The sequence below is a fragment of the Oryctolagus cuniculus genome, chromosome 8 (assembly GCF_964237555.1).
Source record: "Oryctolagus cuniculus chromosome 8, mOryCun1.1, whole genome shotgun sequence".
Lineage (NCBI taxonomy): Eukaryota > Metazoa > Chordata > Mammalia > Lagomorpha > Leporidae > Oryctolagus > Oryctolagus cuniculus.
The window spans coordinates 102622517-102644162 of record NC_091439.1 but is presented as its reverse complement, the minus strand read 5'-3'; the positions used below and the strand labels follow the sequence as shown (position 1 = coordinate 102644162).

The 21646-nt window shown below is 37.2% G+C and overlaps 1 long non-coding RNA gene and 1 pseudogene across 1 annotated transcript; one reads left to right on the top strand and one right to left on the bottom strand.

Moving 5' to 3' along the window:
- Window positions 1-2936: 2936 nt before the first annotated feature.
- Window positions 2937-20784, top strand: LOC138843395 (uncharacterized). The gene is made up of 3 exons (XR_011378060.1): window positions 2937-10687; window positions 10982-11109; window positions 20348-20784. It is a non-coding gene; the product is annotated as an uncharacterized lncRNA (long non-coding RNA).
- Window positions 14975-15145, bottom strand: LOC138843616 (U2 spliceosomal RNA; annotated as a pseudogene).
- Window positions 20785-21646: the final 862 nt, after the last annotated feature.

Below are 21646 nucleotides of genomic sequence, written 5' to 3'. Positions count from 1 at the left end.
AGTGAACCAACAGATAGAGGATCTCTCTGTGTCTCTCCTTCTCTCTGTGTTACTCTGCTTTCAAATAAATAAATGAATCTTTTAAAATAGAAATAAAATAACAAATATATCACCCTTGTATAGAATTCCTAGAAGGTATAGTTTAGAGGATAACTATAAGGCAAACACTCATTTAAATAATAAGAATTGGAAACTTGCCAGTAACTCAGAAGTCTATTATATGTTTCTTTTTTTAAAAAAATTATTTATTTATTTGAAAGCCAGAGTTACACTGAGAGAGGAGAGGCAGAGAGAGAGAGAGGTAGGTCTTCCATCCATTGGTTCATTCCCCAATTGGCTGCAATGGCCAGAGCTGCGCTGATCTGAAGCCAGGAGCCAGGAGCTTCTTCCGGGTATCCCCAGGGGTGCAGGGGTCCAAGGACTTGGGCCATCTTCTAATACTTTCCCAGGCCACAACAGAGAGCTGGATCGGAAGTGGAGCAGCTGGGTCTCGAACCAGTGCCCATATGGGATGCTGGCGCTTCATACCAGGGCATTAACCCACTGCGCCACAGCGTCGGCCCCTCATTATATGTTTCTAGCTTTCATCCCTTTATTTCAATCATTGTATTTACTTTGAAGCTTTTTTTTAAATTTTTATTTATTTATTTAAAAGGCAGAATTACAGAGAAGGGGAGACTAACAGAGATAGATCTTCCATCAGTTGATTTGCTCTCCAAATGGCCACAACAACCAGAACTGCACCAAAGCAAAGCCAGGAACTTAGAACTTCATCTGGCTCTTTTATGTGGGTGTCAGGGTCCCAAGGACTTGGACCACACTGCACTGCTTTCCCAGGTGCACCAGCATGGAGCTGGTTGGAGGTGGAGCAGCTGAGACTCAAACTGGTGCTCATATCGGATGACAGCATAGCAGGAAGTGACTTAACCTGCTGCACCACAATGCCGGCCCTCCTTGGTGGCTTATGTCGCCTGTTTGTGTATCCCTTAAAAATAAAAGGGCACTTTTGAGTAATATTTAAATGGAATCATATTGAATCCTTTTGTGACTTTTATTTTTGTGACTAAGTTCTATGTGAAAGCCATCCTTATTGATATGAATACTTAGGGTTTCTTTTATTATTAGTATTGTAGACCATTCTGCTTTGTCAAAATATTGCAGTATAGCTATCTCATCTACTGTTGGTAGACATTGCATCATTTCCAGCTTGAGTGCATTACATCATTGTTGCTATGAGCATTCCAGTGTATCTTTTTATATACTTGTATGTTTGCAATATGGAGTTTTTCTTCATTTTTACAAGACAGACCCAAATTATTTTAAGTTTTACCACATAGGGGTTAGGTATTTAGTACAGCAATTAAGATTCTACTTAAGATGCCTATATGCCATATCAGAGAGCTTGGGATGGAGTCTTACTCTACTCTACTTCCAATCCCATCTTCTTGCTAATCTTCACCCGGGGAGGCAACAGGTGCTGGCTCATGTACTTGGTCCTGGCACCCATATCAGAGATCAGAACTGAGTTCTAGGCTCCCGGCCTTGGCCTAGCCCAGACCTGACTATTGTGGACATAGAGGGAATGAACCAAAAAGTGGAATATCTCTCAGCTCTCTTGTCTTTGTCTCTCTCTCCCCCACCCCTACACTTCAAATAGAATATTAATAAATAAAAGTTGTTCAGCAGTTTAAGTTTTACCACTAAGCTTTTTTCAGAAATGAATGCTCCTTCAGTGTATGCATTTCTGTTGTTCCACAGCCTTTCCAGCACTGGCGTTATTCATACTCATAATTTTTTGTTTGTCTTATGGCCAAGTACAGCTTTCTTGTGTTATTCTTAATATGTATATTTTTTACTGATAATTATGTTGAGTATATTTTAATTGGTCATTTGGATATCCATGGTATATCCATTTGGATATAAATGAAATACTTATTTTGGTGTTAGCATCATTTGTATTTGGGATTCACTTTCTTTTTGTAATCATTTATTGGCATTCTTCATGTATTCAAGATCTAAATTCTTAGTTATTTGTGTTGAAAATATTTTCTTTCTTTTTGAAGCTGTGTTTTATTTAATTTATGGTGTTTGAATAGGAATGCCTTTTAGGAGTCCTCCTGCTGAACATTGTTCTGACTCATTTGCTATCATGACACAGAACTTGTGGCCCCAAGGCCAAACTGCTACATGAACTTGTCCTATGGCACCTGGCAAGAAAAATATCCATGAGTAGAAGAGAAGTACATTTTTAAATGTATGAGTATAGGAAATCATCTGTGGAAAAGTCTTCCAATTAAAGCCTTAAATGATAAGTAGAGGATTTGGTCCTTCTTGCTGCTTAGTCAAACAGGAGTTGTTTCTTGTCAGGTATGTATTCAATGGTTGATAAACACAGTTATAAATACTAAAAGTTTTAAACTCTCTTACACAATAGAATCTACAGACTGACTTTGTGTTATAAGGCCTAGACTCATAGGCACTCTACAAATAAATACATAGGTGTCTTCAAGTCCCATGTTTATGCAATGCAATATATGGGAGTATATCTTGTATTTCTTGTCCTAGATTTTCCAAATGCCATTGCTCATACAAATTTAAAATGTTTATATAAGTGACCTGCCAGCATAATCCTGTATCGTAATGTTTATGACTACAGCATAAAATACACCACACCACAATGCTAACAATTAAACTAATAAGTTCATAATTCTTTAATATATTTCCCTACTAATGAAGATCTTAATCCTACCTTAATCCTACCTATAATATTAAAAGTTAATTTCTTTTTTTAAGATATATTTTGTTTATTTGAAAGGCAGAGTTACAGAGAGGCAGAGGCAGGGAAAGAGAGAGAGAGAGAGATCTTCCATCTGCTGCATCACTCCCCAAATGGCTACAACAGCCAGAGCTCTGCTGATCCGAAGCTAGGATTGGTCTCTCATGCTGGTGCAGAGGCAAAAGCATTTGGGCCATTTTCTACTGCTTTTCTAGACCATAGCAGAGAAGTGGATCAAAAGTGGAGCAGCTGGGACTTGAACAGGCACCCATATAGGATGTCAGCACTACAGGCGCTATGCCACAGCATAGGCCCCCAAAGTTAATTCCAATGACACACACACACATACACACACACAACAAACTCTGGAATTATCTTTCTCTTCTATTTGTCAAAAGCATTTCAAAATTACTACCACATGAAGAGTAATTAAAAAAAGCATGTAGTCAAAATATATCTAGGGAAGTATTGTTAAGCTGGTGTGTTCAAAGCAAATTAGCTGGTTTTTGCTTACAACATTTGCAGTATTGTTTGCCTTTTAGGATTTGTAGTTTGTGTGATTTCTTTTCTAATCCTAAATAAACATTAAATTTTGCAACTAAAATGGTTTTTAATTATTTTTTACTTCTTTTTCTTTGATAGAGAATCTGCATATTCAATAAGCCTCTGATCCCTTATGAAACCTGGATTTGTGTTTTCTCCTTCATTTGGAATAGTCATTTGCTTTGTTTTTTACTATTTGAGTGCATGTCAGATAAAATTTCAATGTAGTAATGTTTTGCATTTCCAGGATATCGCTATTGATGTAAAAAAGCCATGTGACTTTTCTCTTCTGTGTAAAGTCTCTTTATGTGCTTTGACCAGGTTTTTTTATTTTTTATTTTTTTCAGAGTTTTTCAAACTGCTTTGTGGCAGGTTTTCATTTTGAATAACATCTCAATACAATGTTGATTGTGTGCAGCAAATATGCGCTTCCAGTTTATAACATTATTCACTTACTTTAATATGGCTTTTGGCGAATAGCAACTCAATTTTGATATAGTCAAATTTGTGGGTCTTATTTATGGTCAACTTTTTTTTTTTGACAGGCAGAGTGGACAGTGAGAGAGAGAGACAGAGAGAAAAGTCTTCCTTTGCCGTTGGTTCACCCTCCAATGGCCGCCGCGGCCGGCACGCTGTGGCCGACACACCGCGCTGATCCGATGGCAGGAGCAAGGTGCTTTTCCTGGTCTCCCATGGGGTGCAGGGCCCAAGGACTTGGGCCATCCTCCACTGTACTCCCGGGCCACAGCAGAGAGCTGGCCTGGAAGAGGGGCAACCGGGACAGAAGCTGGCGCCCCGACCGGGACCGCAAGGCGGAGGATTAGCCTAGTGAGCTGCGATGCCGGCCAAAATTCTATATTTACTTGAGAAGCAGGGAGACAGACAGATAGACAGTGTGCCTATTCATTGGTTCACTCTCCAAAATGCCTGGGTGTCAAGAATCCAATCCAGGTCTCCCACATGGGTGGCAGAAATCCAAGTACTTGAGCCGTCACCTGTTACCTCCTAATGTCTGCTTTAGCAGGACGCTGGAATTGTGAGTAGATCAGTACTCAAAACCAGGAACTCAGATTTGTGGTGTTGGTGTCACAAGCAGCAGCTTAGCCACTAAGCCTGGCCCTTAAAATGCATATTTTCTTTTTTTAAAAATATTTATTTATTTATTTGAAAGGCACAGTTACCAAGAGGCAAGGAGAGAGAGAAAGAGAGATATTGAGAGAGACTTCCATCCGCTGATTTACTCAGCAAATAACAGGGCCAGTCTGAAGCTGAGAATCAGGAGCTTCTTCCAGGGTCTCCCACGCAGGTGCAGGTGCAGGAGCCCAAGGCCTTGGGCCATCTTCTACTGCCAGGACTCAAGCGGGTACCCATATGGGATGCCTGTGCTGCAGGTGGCGGCTTTACCTGCTACACCATAGTGTGGGCCTCAAACAATATGTATTTTCAAGGAACCTTTCTATACCCCAAACCTAAAACCTTTTCACATAGATTTTTCAGGTAGGCATCTAGATCCTTTCATTTTTGACGTTCGACTTTCATTTCTCTGCTCTTTATGTTTTTATATGATACAAAATGGATTCAATTCTGTCTTTCTGACAGCCATTATATCCTGGATCCTAATCTGAAATTGTTCCTATATTAACATATGGGGATATGTTTTGGAGTGTTCTATTTCAAATATCATTTTGTTTATCCTCATGGTGTTCTTATTATAGCATTATACCATCTTATTTATTATTACTTTATAGTGATTCCTTTTAGCTGGTTGAGTGACTCCATTTCTCTGTTCTTTCTGGATACTAATGGTCCTTTACCTGTCATAAAAAATACTTAAATTATCTTATCATGATATTTTAATAAGCATTGTACTTTGGAATTGATTGGACATGACCATTAACAGGAAATACAAGGGGGCTCCAAAACGTTTGTGAAAAATAGAATCTAAAGCTAATGAGAATTTTCTATGAACATTTTTTCTTTTAAAAATTTGTTGATTTATTTGAGAGGTAGAGTTACAGACAGAGAGAGGGAGAGACAGAAAGGTCTTCCATCCATTAGTTCACTCCCCAAATGGTAGCAATGGCTGTAGCTGCGCCAATCCAAAACCAGGAGCCAGGGGCCAGGAGCGTTCCCAGGTCTTCCACATGGGTGCAGGGACCCAAGGAAAGCACTTGGGCCATCTTCCACTGCTTTCCCAGGCCATAATCAGAGAGATGGATCAGAAGAGGAGTAGCCAGGACACAAACTGGTGCCCATATGGGATGCCCTGCACTGTAGGTGGAGGCTTAGCCTACTACGCCAAAGCACCAGCCCTTCCATGAATATATTGATGCCTCCTTGTACACTGTTTTCAAACACCAAATCTTTGTAGCCATAACCATGGTACAGTTATACATGTATAGATTTTATTTTATATCTTTTAAAGTTTTTATGATTTTCCATCTAGTAAACTTAATAAATTTTTAAAGTAACTATTCTGTAATAATATTGTAAACTATGATATGTTTAATTGTGTTTTCATTTGGTACTTATGATTAGAAATATAACTGACATTTATATAAAATATAAACTGACATATTAAATAGTAATTTTATATAAAACTAATTTAATAAACTACTTGCATCAACTTATAGACTCCTTGGTTTTCTACATTACTCTTTAGGCCTCCATTTTTTTTCTTTATTGTACTTGCTGTGACATCTAATACAGTATTGTATAAAACTATTGGTATTACGCATTTTTGAGTTCTGACTATAAATGAAACTTTTCTAATAATTCTCCTTTCAGGATGATATTTATACTGTTGTATCTTATTTGTAATGTTAAAGATGTTCTGTTGCTCATTTACTAATAACATCTATCATGAATGAGTATTGAGTTTGATTACATGTTGCTTTTCAATATAAGTACATGATCATTTTCCCTTTTTTTAATTTGGCAATGGGCTCAATGTATGAACTTGAAAATATGGACATAGTCTCATGGAACCGGGCTATCAGTTTGGCCAAGGTGTATTATTTGAAAACTACATTTGGATTCAATTAATAATAGTCTGTTTTGGATATTGTATCTATATTTGTGAATGATTTACGTCTAATTTTCCTCTTGGAAAGGTTTTTGATTAAGATGTCAAGTACATCTTGAGAGTAAAATGAGGTAGGAAGATTTCTTCTTTTTCTATTTTGGGTAAAATTTGACATGTTTTGTATGTTTTATTTAAGGATTTATTTATTTATTTGAAGCCAGAGCTCCAGAAAAGCAAAGAGAGAGAGAGAGTGGAGAAGAGACACAGAGAGAGATCTTCCATCTGCTGGTTCACTCCCCAAATCCTGCAATGTTAGGATCTGAGCCGATTCAAAACCAGGAGCCAAGCGCTTCTTCCGGATCTCACATGTGGGTGCAGGGGCCCAAGCACTTGGGCAATCTTCCACTGCTTTCCCAGGTGCATTACCCAGGAGCTGGATTGGAAGCGGAGCAGCCAGGACTCCAACCAGCATCTATATGGAATGCTGGCACTGTAGAGGGCAGATTTGTCTGCTAAGCCATAGGGCAGGGCCCATGTTCTGTGTTTTGAAATTGGCTTTCATCTTTATTGCTAAAGCTTAGCTTTCCATCTTTTAGTAATCTGAATATAACCTGTATTTTTCTCTTATTTTAATCTTGTCTTTTAAATGATATTCCACGATTTTATTAAGATGATTCTGTATGTGGATTTCTTTTGATTTATCCTGCAAATGATACAGTGCACTTCCTGAGCCTCTGCTTTGACATCTTTCATTAGTTATGGAAGATTCTAGGTCCATCTCTTTTCAACCAGTTCTTGCATTTCCTCCATCTGGGTCACTAATTAGAACTATGTTAGACTTGGTTCATTTTACCATTTCTTTTATCTTATTTTATTAGTTCCTGCATGATTTCCTTTACGTGCTACACTTCATGTAATTTTTTTCTGATGATTTTGCTAACTCTCTTTCTTGAGTATGTTTATTTAATCTGATATAATAGCCATTCTTTGAGTTTCTAATTTTAATTTTCGTGTTTTTTTAGTTCTTTTTTTTTTTTTGACAGGCAGAGTTAGACAATGAGAGAGAGAGACAGAGAGAAAGGTCTTCCTTTTCCATTGGTTCACCCCCCCAAATGGCTGCTACGGCCAGCGCACTGCACCTATCGGAAGCCAGGAGCCAGGTGCTTCTCCTGGTCTCCCATGTGGGTTCAGGGCCCAAGCACTTGGGCCATCCTCCACTGCCTTCCCGGGCCACAGCAGAGAGCTGGACTGGAAGAGGAGCAACCAGGACAGAATCTGGTGCCCCAATCAGGACTAGAACCCGGGATGCCAGCGATGCAGGTGGAGCATTAGTCTAGTAAGCTGCGGTGCCGGCCATGTTTTTAGTTTCTATATGTTCTTTTTGGTTCCTTATCAAAGGTGTTTCATCTTTCTTTTTAGTTTCTAGTTCCCTGAAGACAGATTTAACCTTTTTCCCACTTTAATTCTAACATGCATAATTACTTTTTCTTCAAAGTGTGACTGTATGTTTAATTTATAATCTAATTGTGCTGTCAGGTTGTTTTTTTTTTTTTAAGAATTATCTCGATTTATTTGTTTATTTATTTAGTGTTATTTATTTGCAAGACAAAACAACAGAGTGAGATCTTTAATCTGCTGGTTCAATTTCCAAGTGGCTTCAATAGCTAAAGCTGGGTCAGGCCAAAGCCAGGTTCTAGTAACTCCACCTAGGTCTCAACAGTATGCATTTGAATTCTGTAATTAGTCCATTGGTCATTAAACTGCTTTCAATTTTAAGATTTATTTATTTATTTGATAGACAGAGTGACAGATGGGGAGAGAGAGAGAGAAAGAGAGAGATATATCTTTCATCTGGTACCTCACTCTCTACATGCCTGCAATTGTCTAGACCAGGCCAGGACAAAGCCAGGATCCAGGAACTCCATCCAAGTCTCCCACATGGGTGGAGGAAACCTAAGTACTTGGACCATTGTGTGTTGCCTCCCAAGTGTACTAACCAGAGGCTGGATCAGAAGCAGAGTTGTCCAGACTTGAACTGGCACTCTGATGTGTAATACAGGCATCTCAACCCTAGCTTAACCCTGCTGCACCAGAATAATTGCCCCTGTTGTTTATTGTTGATTCTTTCACGTAGTGGTTTATTTCCTCCAATACTTTTAAAAAGTGTTTTCTTTCTTAGAGCTGTTCATATTTTGAGGAGAAATAATTCACAAGACTTCTTTGAGTGCTGGGATGAGGAACTGTTCTAGAAGTTTTCAGTTGCTTCTTCCACATCCTTGGAAGTACTAGAAATTTCCAACAAATTTACTACAAGTTAATGACTTGTACTTTATGAGTTAATAGTACAGTGTGAATTGAGACTGCAAATTCACCTAGAAGTTGCCTGTAGTTACTACTGCTCAAAGCCAGTTGCATATTACAGACTTGATCATGAAATTTAATATTGACGATTTATTCAAACAATGAAATTGGTTGTTTAAGATTAGCAAATACATGTTGAGCTTCAGTAGTCTAAATACTAGACAAACATGAAGTAGGATATTTCTTTCCATACCTAGTTTCTGTGATAGCTTGATTACATCTGTGTTATTGAGACAATCTGATTACTACCAATGTATGGATTCAGCTCAAGATTTAAGGTTAGATAAGGTTGTTTAGCAATTTAGATATCAAATTCATCATCGGATGTTTACAGAAAGTTGATTTTGGCTATTGCCCAAAAACTGAGATATTTTTATGGCATTGCTCATTCACAAATATTTTGCTTAATCAGGGTAAACTTTTAAGCAATTAGAAATAAATAAATATTGCAACTAACAATTTTGGCACCAGAGTAGTTCAAAATACCTTTATCTAAAGGAGAATGCCATCCAAGCGCCTTTCTTAGCAATGGGCATATGTATCTAATGTAAGAGAATTTCATCCTCATAATTAACTTCTGAGCTTCTCAGTGTAAAAAAAATACATACTTTTCCAAAAGAGTTTATTTAGCTTATGGAAATATAAAACTCACTCTAATATATCAGTTAACAGATTCTTCCATCATTTCACATCTGCAGTTTAATGGTTATTATCTTTACTTATTTAGAACCAAATTCTAAACTAACAGATGTACTGAGATAATACATTTGAGGCAAAAATTCTTTACACTCACGCGCACATGTACAATATGTATTATTGTATGCATGCTCATTCTGCTTTGTACAGCATCTTAGCACTTCGCGCACATGGGACTGTGATTATGGGTCCTGATCTCAGGTGCTTTTAACTGTGCAGAGATAGAGTCTATTACACTTTAGGATATAAAGTTAGTGCTCCTTAGGGTGTATGAAATAGAAACCCACTCAGCTTGAGCAGAAAGGTAATTTATTAGGGCAGCAATATACTTGGACCTTAGGAATAGAATTAGAATGGCAACACACTAAAGCATCCATTAAGTCCCTCTCTTGGTGCCTCTTACGACTACTTCTCTCTGTGTGTGAAGCTTTCTCTTTCCCCTTCTTGGCAGAGGAGTTTTTTCTTTCTCATTCTGATAGAGAGAAATCACTCACACTTGCTCGGGAATCTTATGAAGGCACAATGTTTAAGCGACTCTCTCTGGGTCTCAGTGCCAGTTTTCAACAAAGGAACTGATGGGTCAGGTTCAAGGATCACTCTTGGAGTGTGAATGATGACCAGGTGTGAACCAGTGGCTATCACCTTACCAGTGTTGATGGAAGCAGAAGGAAGGATTTCCAGAAAAGGGAGGCTCCTGCATATGGACAAAGGCAGCATGCTCCAATCGCTTGTCACTCAAAGTGTGGTCCCTGGAACAACCACACTGGATTAAGCTGGAAGCCTGTTAGAAATTTAGAGGCTCGGACCCACCTTATCCTTAATGAATCAGCACTTGCATTCATCAAGATTCTCAGATGATTTGTATGCACACTAAATATTAAAAACATGCCTCTGGTCTGTTTAAAAGTCAGGACCAGCTGCATGAAAAATTGGTTTTATTTCAAGGTACGTTTTACTCCTAACTAGACTTAACTCTTGAGCTTCCTGGGTTAATTCCTAACATTCTGGCAGAATCTCCATCAACAGTCTTATAAATATATTTTTTAAATTGCAGCATAAATGAATTCATGAAAGGGAGTGTATAGATAATTGAATATTCATTTCACCTAATGGAAAATCAAGTAATTTAAGGTATAAGTCCTATTAATTGTATCTTTACATATGAAGGATAGCATAATATGTTTATTGACAATATATTTCAATTATTTCTAGATTTTGCTAGTATGACACATTTGTATTAATTATCAAAAACTGATAGCTAATTGGACAACTCAGATGGAAACAAGGTAACCTTGATTAAGATGTTTAAGATAACTGATGTACTCAGCTCTTAGGTATCAAATACTTTCAATTTTTATATGTGTATCTGTGATGGGTTAAGACATTACTAATTAAGAGTTGTTAATGCTTATTACATGCTAGAAACCTTTCTAGATAGTTTACATAGATTTTTCTGATTTACATTTGGTTGTGTTCATATTGTGATCTACCATAACTGAGCTTTTTATAACTATAGTTGATTTTAGCTAATTTCTCTTTTTTTTTTTTTTTTAATCATTACATATACAATTTGACTCTAGAGCTTGGGATGTGGTGTTGGATTGACTTGGATTTGAATTCTGGTGAGACCACTAACTAGTTGCATCATATTGGAATATTTATGTCAATTCCTCTCCCGAAGTTTCAGATGTATAAATTCTAGCATACAGTAAGTAAGCATCAATTAGGGTTAGCTATTATTGTAATTACTTTATTAAATGCTCACCCTTAATGTCATTGGTTCATGACTGAGTTGCTATGAGAAACAGTATTATTCTGATTATTTGAAAAAGAGTTCTTCTTGAGTCAGCTTACTTGTTAATGATCAGAGTGTGCCTGGTTTGGGTAAAATATTTGTTGCCATTAGGTCTCTTATTTATTTATTTAAATTATTTGAAGGGCAGAGAGGGAATGAGGCAGACAGACAATGCTCTCCTATCTGTTGGTTCATTCCTCAGATGCGCTCAATAGACACAGCTAGGCCAACCAAGCCAAAGCTGAGAAGCAGAAAGTCAACCCAAGTCTCCCACTTTGGTGGCAGGGACCCAACTACTTGAGCCATCATCTGCTATTCACCACAGTGTGCATTAGCAGGAAGCTGAAATAAAGAGTGGACATGAAACTTGAACACAGGCATTCAAATATGGGATGCAAGCGTCCCAAGTAACATCTTAACCTCTAGACCAAATGCCAGCTCCAAGTCTTTTTTTTTAAGTAGGAACTTGAAAATCACAAGTGTTGCCTGCATTTAACTTTAAAAGCCATTTGGAGGTTTTTTCACTTGAGCCTTTGTTTAGGCTGACTTCAAGTAGTCTTACATCATTGTATATATACAATAGCAGACATTGGTAAGCAGAAAGCTAAGTAAGCATACAAGACATCATTGGTCAATGTTTATATATATTTTTGCAGAGTTTCCTTCCATAAATAGAACTCTAGCTCCATGGTTTCCAGATTCAGTATAAGATTTGCCACAGATAACCCATGTAACATTTTATAGGTCAGAATTTCCAAGTTAGAAGGATTTCTGATAAATTTATGACTTTTTATATCATAAAAACAATTCTTAATCTCAAAGGTTGATTTTAAAGAACTTCAAAAATATCTTTTAATGTCTGTAGGATATGGGGTAATGGAGTGGGTGGAGTATTCTGGTTCAATATTTTGTTTCTTGTTGTCTGTCTCATATATTTTCTAAGGTGAAACATTTAGGTGAATGTATCTCGAAAACACATTATTTATTTTAGATTTCTATTTATTTTAATTATTCATTTGCTTTTTTATTTACTTAAATGAAAGAGAAAATGAGAGAGAGAGAAAGACAGAGAGGGAGAAAGAAAGAAAGATCTTCCATCACTGTTTCACTCTTGGGATGCCCACAGTAGCTAGAGCTGGAGCAGGCCAAAGCCAGGAGCCTGGAATTCAATTCAGGTCTACCAAGTGGGTGGCTGGGACAGACATACTTGGGTTAAAACCTTTTTCCCCCCAAAGTATGGATTAGCAGGAAGCTAGAACTGAACGTGGAGCCAGGTCTCGAAATTAAGTCTTCTGATAAGGGATGTGGACGTCCCAAGTGGTATCCTAACCACTGTACCAAATGCCTGCCACTGTTTAGAGTTTTGGTAGGCTATCAATACTGCTACTGCTGCTTTCTCAAGTTTGGAACTGAGATTTAAGCTTAAAGTCAGAGAAATAGCAAAATATCATGTTTCTTTCTTTCATTACTAATTTGGAAAAGTGAATTCATTTTATTTGTTTTATTCAAAAGGCAGAGAGACAGAGACATAGAGACAGAAAGAGAAAGTTCCTAACTCTTGGTTCACACCTCAAATGCCCACAGTGGCCAGGGCAGCCCTGGGGCCTGACCCGGGAAACAGGGACGCAATCCAATTCTCCCACGTGGGCGGCGGGGACCCTAACAGTTGACCTATCACCTGCTGATTCCCAGAGTGTGCATTACCAGGAAACTGGAAATGGGAGAGAGAGCATCCCGGAACACATGCTTCCCGCAGAGACTGTGGAAGCACAGCTGTTGTCAGAGCCCTATGTGCACTTTGTTTTTTGTTTTTCCCTAACATCATTAGGATAAGTCCCCCTCCATTATCAAGGTAATCTGAGATCCACCCGTCCCCTGCCTGCTCACCTTTTCCCTCAAGGTAATTCTGTGAGAGGTAAGAGACTTTTAATATTGCAATGGAATTACTGCATGGCAAGTACCAGTGAATAATAGTATTCTAGGGTGTTGGATGGCTTTTAGAATCTAAGCACAGTTTGTTCAACTGAAATGCTTTAAATATTTTATATCTAAATAAAATAAGGAGGGATTTGCAATACCCTCAGAAAAATAATATCTAGTCTAATCTTAGGAGATCTGAATTAGAACTTATTTTAACTTTAGTGTGTAATTAAAATGCTAAGTTCCTCTTACCCTTTGACAAAGAATACACCTTCGTTACTAGGCCTCTTCTAACTTCATCAGTTTTCTTCTACTCAACTTTCTTTCCGATATTTTAACAGTGGCAGGGTGAGGGGAAACTCACTGGGGAGGCTCCAGGGCAAACCACTAATTATAATGCAATTACATAGATAAAAATCTCAAGTATCAAATTTAAAATACATTTTTACTTTCTTTTCCATTGGATCAACTCAATTTACTTTGATCCCTCCAGCTCCAGCCTCAATTAGAATGATTACATCATCACTAGAAGTTAATCTCTTACCGTGACACTGTGTGTGTGGAATGTGTCAGAAAGCGGTGGAGACAAAATTTATTTGTCAAAGCTCTTGGCTCTAAGATTTCATACGTGGACAAAGAAGCTTGCATTCTGCTTCTCCTTTCCTAGTTTCTCTGTTTTTTGTCTTTTTTTAACCTCTAAATTTCTTTTGGAGGTTAAAACTTTCTTTTATTGATATTTTCAGATATAAAAAGAATAGGTTCTGATTTGTAATATCAGAACACAATACTATTGATTGGTATTATGGTAAAAAATTTTAATACTATTGATTTTGTAGTATGATAGCAAAATCACTGGTCAGTATACAGAAATCTTACATCTCACTTTTTTCAAGATTATTGTTTCTTTCTTTGTTTATTTTTAAAATCCTGGAAGTTTTATTATTTACTCTAAATCCAAGTGTCTGAAACAGATTTTTGGGACATCAGTTTTTTCCAGTATAATCACTCATTTAAAAATACACATGTTGGGTATTAGTGACATTCTTAAGGATGATTAAATGATACTCCCTGGACAATTTAATGACTTTCTTACCGCATACACATTCAGCCATCTGGTTTACCTAAAGAGAGCTTGCGGAATGATGTCACCAGATTCCTCATCTACATGGAAAATACGGTGCTGCACACACAAGAGTATTATTAGTAACATATGTCTGCTTTCAAATGCCTGCCATTTCATTCAGAGTGAGCCAGATGCTATCAATGACAAGCATTTCTCAGGAAGTTAGCTTGCACTTTTGAATCTGCTAAGTTACCACCAAAAGGCAAAACATCTTAAAAGTAATTTTGTATATCTGTTGCGCCAATCATAACACTTACTTAACTCTCAAGGAGAAAGTTCCCCTGTAGAAAATCTGTGTATTATAAGGAAGACGGCATAGCAAAACTTTTTGCCTGGTATTTATTTAACTTCTTTCTCAAAGAAACGAAAGTCAACATTTAATATTACAGTAAAATTACTGGCCTATTTCCACAGTGGGTTAAAAAAACTGAAAAATTGTATGAGTTTAGGAGGGAAATGCAAAAGATATATTATGGGAGAATGCGTAAAAGAAATATTCAGAGCAAAGTATCCATTTTGAGTTTGGCCCACACTTTTGTGATGTAATTTTTAAAAGAAAGATTTATTTACAAGAAATTACTCTTAAGGTAAAGATAAATGATAGCAAGCACTTTTTGTATTAAAGTATTTTTTGTAATAATGATTGAGATTAGGATGCAAAAATTAATAAGATACATATTTTGTTTGCACAGCAAATTTAAAATTTTTCTTTACAATATTACTTTGGAGGTTCTTTTAAATTTCCATACACAGTCATTCCCTACATCCATAGGGGACTGATACCAAGGACTTGTACCCCTATAGTTACCAAAATCTGTGGATGTCCAAATCCCTTACATAGAATGGTATAACATTTTCACATAATATTTACTACACTTGATCTTAGCCAAAAGGCCAAGAAGTGATTACACATAATATTCACAATCCTCCCATATACTTTTAATCATCTCTATGTATTTTATACCTAGTGCAACCTAAACACTATATAAATAGTTGTTATACTGTATTGTTCAGGGAATAACACTGAGGATAAAAATCAGAATATATTCAGAATAGTTGTAATTTTTTTCAAATATCTGCACTTGGTTGAATTGGAAGATGTATAATTCATCTGTGCAGAAAGCCAACTACAATTTCTTTTAAAGATTTACTTCCTAAAAGAAAAAAAAAATTAGTTTAACAAACTACATTTTACTTATTTTTGAAACTAATCTATCTAAAATGTGGAAGGGTGTGGCATAATTTCTGTGAATGGAGATAAAGATGGAATGGAGTTTGAGTAGGCAACCATCCACATCTGCTATAAAGGGTTTATTTGAAATCAGTTTTGATAGAGTCAAATTTCAGAGTTCTTGAAGTATAATGTTTTTGCATTACTGCATGAATTTAGAAATTGCTGTATTTCTTGTGAAATCTAAAAGTCCCTAAGTTTAGGTAATATTTATTTTGGGGCCAGTGTTGTGGTGTAGTGAATTAAGCTGCAACCTGCAATGCTGGCATCCCACCTGTAAGTGTCAGTCACATCCTGGCTGCTCTGTTTTTGATCCAGCTCCCTGCTAACGCACCTGGGAAAGTAGTAGAAAACGGCCTAAGTATTTGGCTCCCTGCTACCCATATGGGAGACTGGGATGCAGTTCTAGGCTCCTGGCTTTGGCCTTGCCCAATCCTGAGTGTTGGTCATTTGAGAAGTGAATCAATTCTTCAAAGTTCTCGCTCTGTCCATCTTCTCTCTGTCTCTCTTCTGTCAATCAGCTTTGCAAATAAATACATAAATCTTTTTTAAAAAAGAAATATGCATTCTGATGTAATAAGACAATATAAATATCTTAGTCAATGAAAACTAACAAGCTAGTGAGTAGCATCTTTAAATGACATAGGAGTAATATAACCCCTCCAAAGCATATTATATTCCTGCTTGCTTTCTAATGCAAGAGATTAAATGCAGGAAATGATTTTAGATTTATCAAATATCATAAATTTAATGTCCCATAAAAAGGTTTTTTTTTTTCCCATAGATTGATGTGAATCCAAAAAGTCAAAGTCTAACAATTTCCAAATTGGAATTTTTTTAGAGGACAGCTCAATTTGGTGAATGTGGCATAGGTGCTGTAAATGAAAACACAACCTGTGTTTTAATCCCAATATCTTTATATACTAATCATGTAGTTCAGGGTAAGTCACATAATCTCTTTGAGCCTGTTTTCATGTTTGTAAAATGAGAAATTTTCTAGATACTGTGCACAAGATACACACTTATTTTGGCTGCTAAATAAGTGCGTATCTTGTGTATCTTGGTTACCTAATAAATACTAAAACTTAATTTTGCAAAATAGCCAAACTCATGGATTTTGGAGGTTCAGAATTCAGACGGCACAGTGGGGATCTTTTGGATGTGCACCACAATGCCCTTGGCCTCAAGCTGGAAGACTTGAAGATGGAGGTTGGATGTTAGGGTCAAACACTACATTTCTTAGATCAGGGAATCAAGAGAGGTTAAATTGCTTGTTCAAGATTCTTCCCTGAGTAGCAGATCTGCCACTGAAATTCAGGTTGGCTAACTTATTAAGTTAGAGTCTGTAATACTCAAATTTTTTTTTCATGGAAGCAAATAATTCATTTCCTGTTTCTAGATTGGTGTCAACTGCCACATTGGTGTCTTAGGCCTCTTCACATGACCTTTCCATGTAAGGGCCCAATGAGGCTACCTCTTGGCAATTTGGGTTGCTAGGGCATGTGTCCCAAGAGAATGTTGAGGGTAAGCTGCATCCTTTACCAACTGAATTTGAAATTCACATACCATGCTGCTGCCATGTTCACTTGGTTCAAGCAGCCCTAGCCTAGGATCAAGAAAAGGACTCATGAAACTCTCCCTCTTGATGGGAAGATCTTCGGTCACATTTTAAGAACGTGTGGAATGGGTACACATTTTCTGTGAATATGAATATCTTGAAAATAAATTTTCTCCAGTGCTCAACAAATAGAAGCTATGACTTCTTATGATACAGTATGGAATTGTGCAAAAAGTAAGGATTTGGTGGTCAGGACCATTTGCCACTTTTGTCTTAAAAAATCCTTATGAAATTATGTAGTGCCTCTTACAGATTCTTCATCTATTAAATTAGTGCAATGCACTTATTTTGGAGAGTGATTGTGAGGACTGAAGAGCTAATCAGCAAAAGTATCTGACAGATACAAGAATGCAGTAAATGCGCCTCCACTGTACTTTGCTTCTACTGCAATTGGCAATAGAAATGCCTTGAGCTGTTTCCAAATCCAAGAGTTACCTGCAGGCTAATGTGGCTGTTTACAGGCTACAGGGATGAATCTGTGTTTAGAATAGTTTTGAGCAGTATGATTAGCACAGGGTCAAAATATAACTTTTAAATGGGAAAACAGTGTCTCCAATAGGTTTGAGAAATGAATTGAACCACACACTCAGAAAATCTTACAAAAGGATGGTGACTGTTAGGGACAAACTGTGTTTCATAAATCAGGGAACCAACAGAGGTCAAATTGCTTGTTCACGGTTCTTCCCTGAGCAGATCTGCTGCTGAAATTCACGTTTGCTAACTTGTTAAGTTAGAGTATTCAATACTCAACTATGCACATTCTGAATTTTCTTTATAGTGTTTGTTTTTCACTGGAAGGAAATAATTCATTAATTGCAATTGAGTATATCATTTGTGTGAATACAGTAATAATGCCATTATAATAGCTAATGAATTAATGTCATGTTAATTTTTCAAAATCTTTAACACCATAGAAGGGATAATTATTCTTCATTATGGGATATAGTTAGGAAACCAAAAGCTTTAAAATAGCTGAAACTATTTCAAAGATCCCAAAAGTGTACATTTCAGTTCTTGAATACTGAATACACTGGTTAAGATAATTTTGTCACTCACATTGCTGTGGGGAAACAGTAGATGACAAGATCAGAGATAGGTTAGATGGGGCAAGTTGGAATCTATTGCATTCTTAAAGTTGAAGCATAATTGTGGCTTTATCCTTAAAAAATGGCCATTGGGATAAAGTAGATGAGTTTAAGGACCATATGGAAGGGAAATCCACATTTTTTGATGCTTATTTGAATTGTGGGTGTTGTGATAAAATGAGAGAAGAAAAGGAATTTCTGTTGCTTACCACTTACAGATGCTTGATTGCTCCTTACATTACTTGTTACACTTTGGGTTCTCTCACTGTTTGTTGAAGAATATCCTTTAATCAAGTGAACAGAACTGGTAAGTTAGAGTTCCCAGTGGACTCGCAGACTTGCATTTCCTATCAGCCTTCTGGTGCCCATTTCTTGTAGCCATTTTTATTTTTCAACCAGTGTGCTGGATTTGTTTCTCCAGTCCTACCATTGCACTGGTTTGCACAGACTGCACAAATCAAGAGAAAGATAAGAAACATAAGGTGCCACACTAGACAGAAGTCTCGTTATTTAGGAGACAAGGGATTTAGATGACGCCCTTGGGAATCTTTCAGCTGAGAGGCCCTTGACACTTTCCTTCTGATATTTAAAGATGTCAGGGCAGTGGTCTTGTTAGAAACAATGAAGCACAATTATCCTACTCAGCTACTAATTTTCAACTATTTTCAGAATTGTGTCCTTGTGTAATACCAGAATGTTAAGTAAATCAAAACAAGAAAAAGCTAGGAAAAGAACTTTCTTAAGTAGAAAATGAAACAAAATCTTTATCCAATGGGTTATTTCTTCTCCCTTCTGAGGGATGGCCTTAGACTGTCAGATCACAGCAAACATGACCACAACACTCAAGACACAGTCATTAGGAATGCAGCCTTTGTTGTTAGGGGAACGCTGAGCTCTGTGGTTGCCAAGCTCCGTGGAGGGCAAGTCTTTCAAACAATGCGGGAGGAGCAAATAACTAGGTTTCCAGAGTATGACAGAATTCTTTAATTTTTTATTAAAGGATATGAACAGTTTACACAGTTGTCTGAGTTTTCAAACATTTAGGGGAAAACAGGCAGGTCAAATAACAGAAAGATATGAAATACTCTTTCAGCATGCCAATATGTGTTTCTTTACATTTTATACAAAGCCCATGAACAGGTTTGAAATTGCTGTTCAAAAATAACGCAAGAGTAGGCATTTAGCCCAATGCGTAGGTTGATGTTTAACATGTCCATGTCCCAGATTGGAAAACTGAGTTGGATCCCAGACTCTGGCTGCCGAATCCAGTTTCTTGCTAATACAGACTCTGGGAGGGTGGTGGCGGTGATGGCTTAAGTAACTGTGTTCTTGCCACCTGCAGAGGAGACCTGCACTGAGTTCCAGTCTCCCAGCTTCAGACCTGCCAGTCCCAGCTGCTGTGGGTATTTGAAGAATAAATCAGCAGATGGGAGTTCTGTCTCTGTGCCTCTCAAATATGTAAATATTCAAAAAGCAAAAACTATAAATAAAATAATTGATAATAGATTAAAAAGTGACTAATTGTTAAATTGTATCATGGATAAGACTTTTAAAAGCACAAATGTAGAAATCATAGAAGATGGACAGTTTATGTCCTTGAGAAAAATGTCTACACACACAAAGAGACACACGCACAACATTATGTAGGTGAAATGTGCATGAAAAACTGAGAAGAAATGTTAAGCAATATTATGAACAGGGGTTGGTGTTGTATAATCTTTAAACCACTGTCTGTGATGCCAGCATCCTATATTAGTGCCAGTTTGAGTCCTGATTGACCCACTTTTCAATCTAGCTCCTTGCAAATGTGTCTTGGAAAATAGTAGAAGATGGTGCAAGTACTTGAGCCCTTGCCACACATGTGGGAGACCTGGATGGAGATCCTGGCTCCTGGTTTCAACCTGGCACAACCCTGGCCTTGAGGCTCTTTGGAGAGTGAACCACTGGATAGAAGATCTTTCTCTCTCTCTCTCTTTCTCTCTCGCTCTCTCTGTAACTTTGCCTTTCAAATAAATAAATAAATCTGTGAAAAGTAATATACTTTATAAGCCAAGTATCATACCTAACAATAAACAAATCTACAAAGGAAAACCAAATAATAGGCTATTGGCATATAATTATGAGTATTATTTTTGTGTTAATTCCCCAGTACCTATTTTTCTTTCTTTCAACAGGCCTTGACATTCATTTGGGGAAACCACCTCAGAGACCAGCAGTGAACAATGCAGTCTGAGCACAAACCAGTCAGTAGTCCAGGGATGGGTATATGTCCTAAGATGATCCACTCAGATCTTAGGATCTTTTGGGGGCTATTAGCAAAGAAATTTTCCCGCTGGCCTTCAATCTGAGAATATATGAAGTTGGAGTCGCTGCATCATCTTACTACTGTGTGGAGCCTAAAAAGAAAGCCTACACATAGATGACTGAAAAGCATAGTAAATGAACAGAAAGAGAGACTGGGAACTAGTGACATTGTTTGATTCTGGAACTCCAGTTATATCTGGGAAGTAGCTACAACCTTTCTGGAGAGCAAAATGGCAATAAACATTTTATTCTATTTTATTTAGTCCAGAATGAATAAATTAAAGCATGGAAATACTAATATATTTTTTGTATCTGAGTGATGGGCTCAATAATGATATTTTTCTTTTTTATTCCTTACATTTTTCTAAAATGGCACATACCGCTTCTTCTCCTTTCTGTTTTATTTTATTATTTTTAAAAATCAGAATAATAGACATTAGCAAAGAATGATTTAATTTGTTCAATCATATAGATGACATGATTTTTTTTGTATTTTTTTAACTTTTATTTAATGAATATAAATTTCCAAAGTACAGCTTATGGATTACAATGGCTTCCCCCCCATAACGACCCTCCCACCAGCAACCCTCCCCTTTCCCACTCCCTCTCCCCTTCCATTCACATCAAGATTCATTTTCGTTTCTCTTTATATACAGAAGATCAGTTTAGCATACATTAAATAAAGATTTCAACAGTTTGCTCCCACACAGAAACATAAAGTGAAAAATACTGTTTGAGTACTAGTTATAGCATTAAATCTCAATGTACAGCACACTAAGGACAGAGATCCTACATGAGGAGTAAGTGCACAGTGACTCCTGTTATTGACTTAACAAATTGACACTCTTGTTTATGGCATCAGTAATCACCCTAGGCTCTTGTCATGAGCTGCCAAGGCTATGGAAGCCCCCTGAGTTCACCGACTCTGATCATATTTAGACAAGGCCGTGGTCAAAGTAGAAGTTCTCTCCTCCCTTCAGAGAAAGGTACCTCCTTCTTTGATGACCTGTTCTTTCCACTGGAATCTTACTCACAGAGATCTTTCATTTAGTTTTTTTTTTTTTTTTCCCAGAGTGTCTTGGCTTTCCATGCCTGAAATACTCTCATGGGCTTTTCAGCTGGATCCACCTGCCTTCAGGGCTGATTCTGAGGCCAGAGTGCTGTTTAGG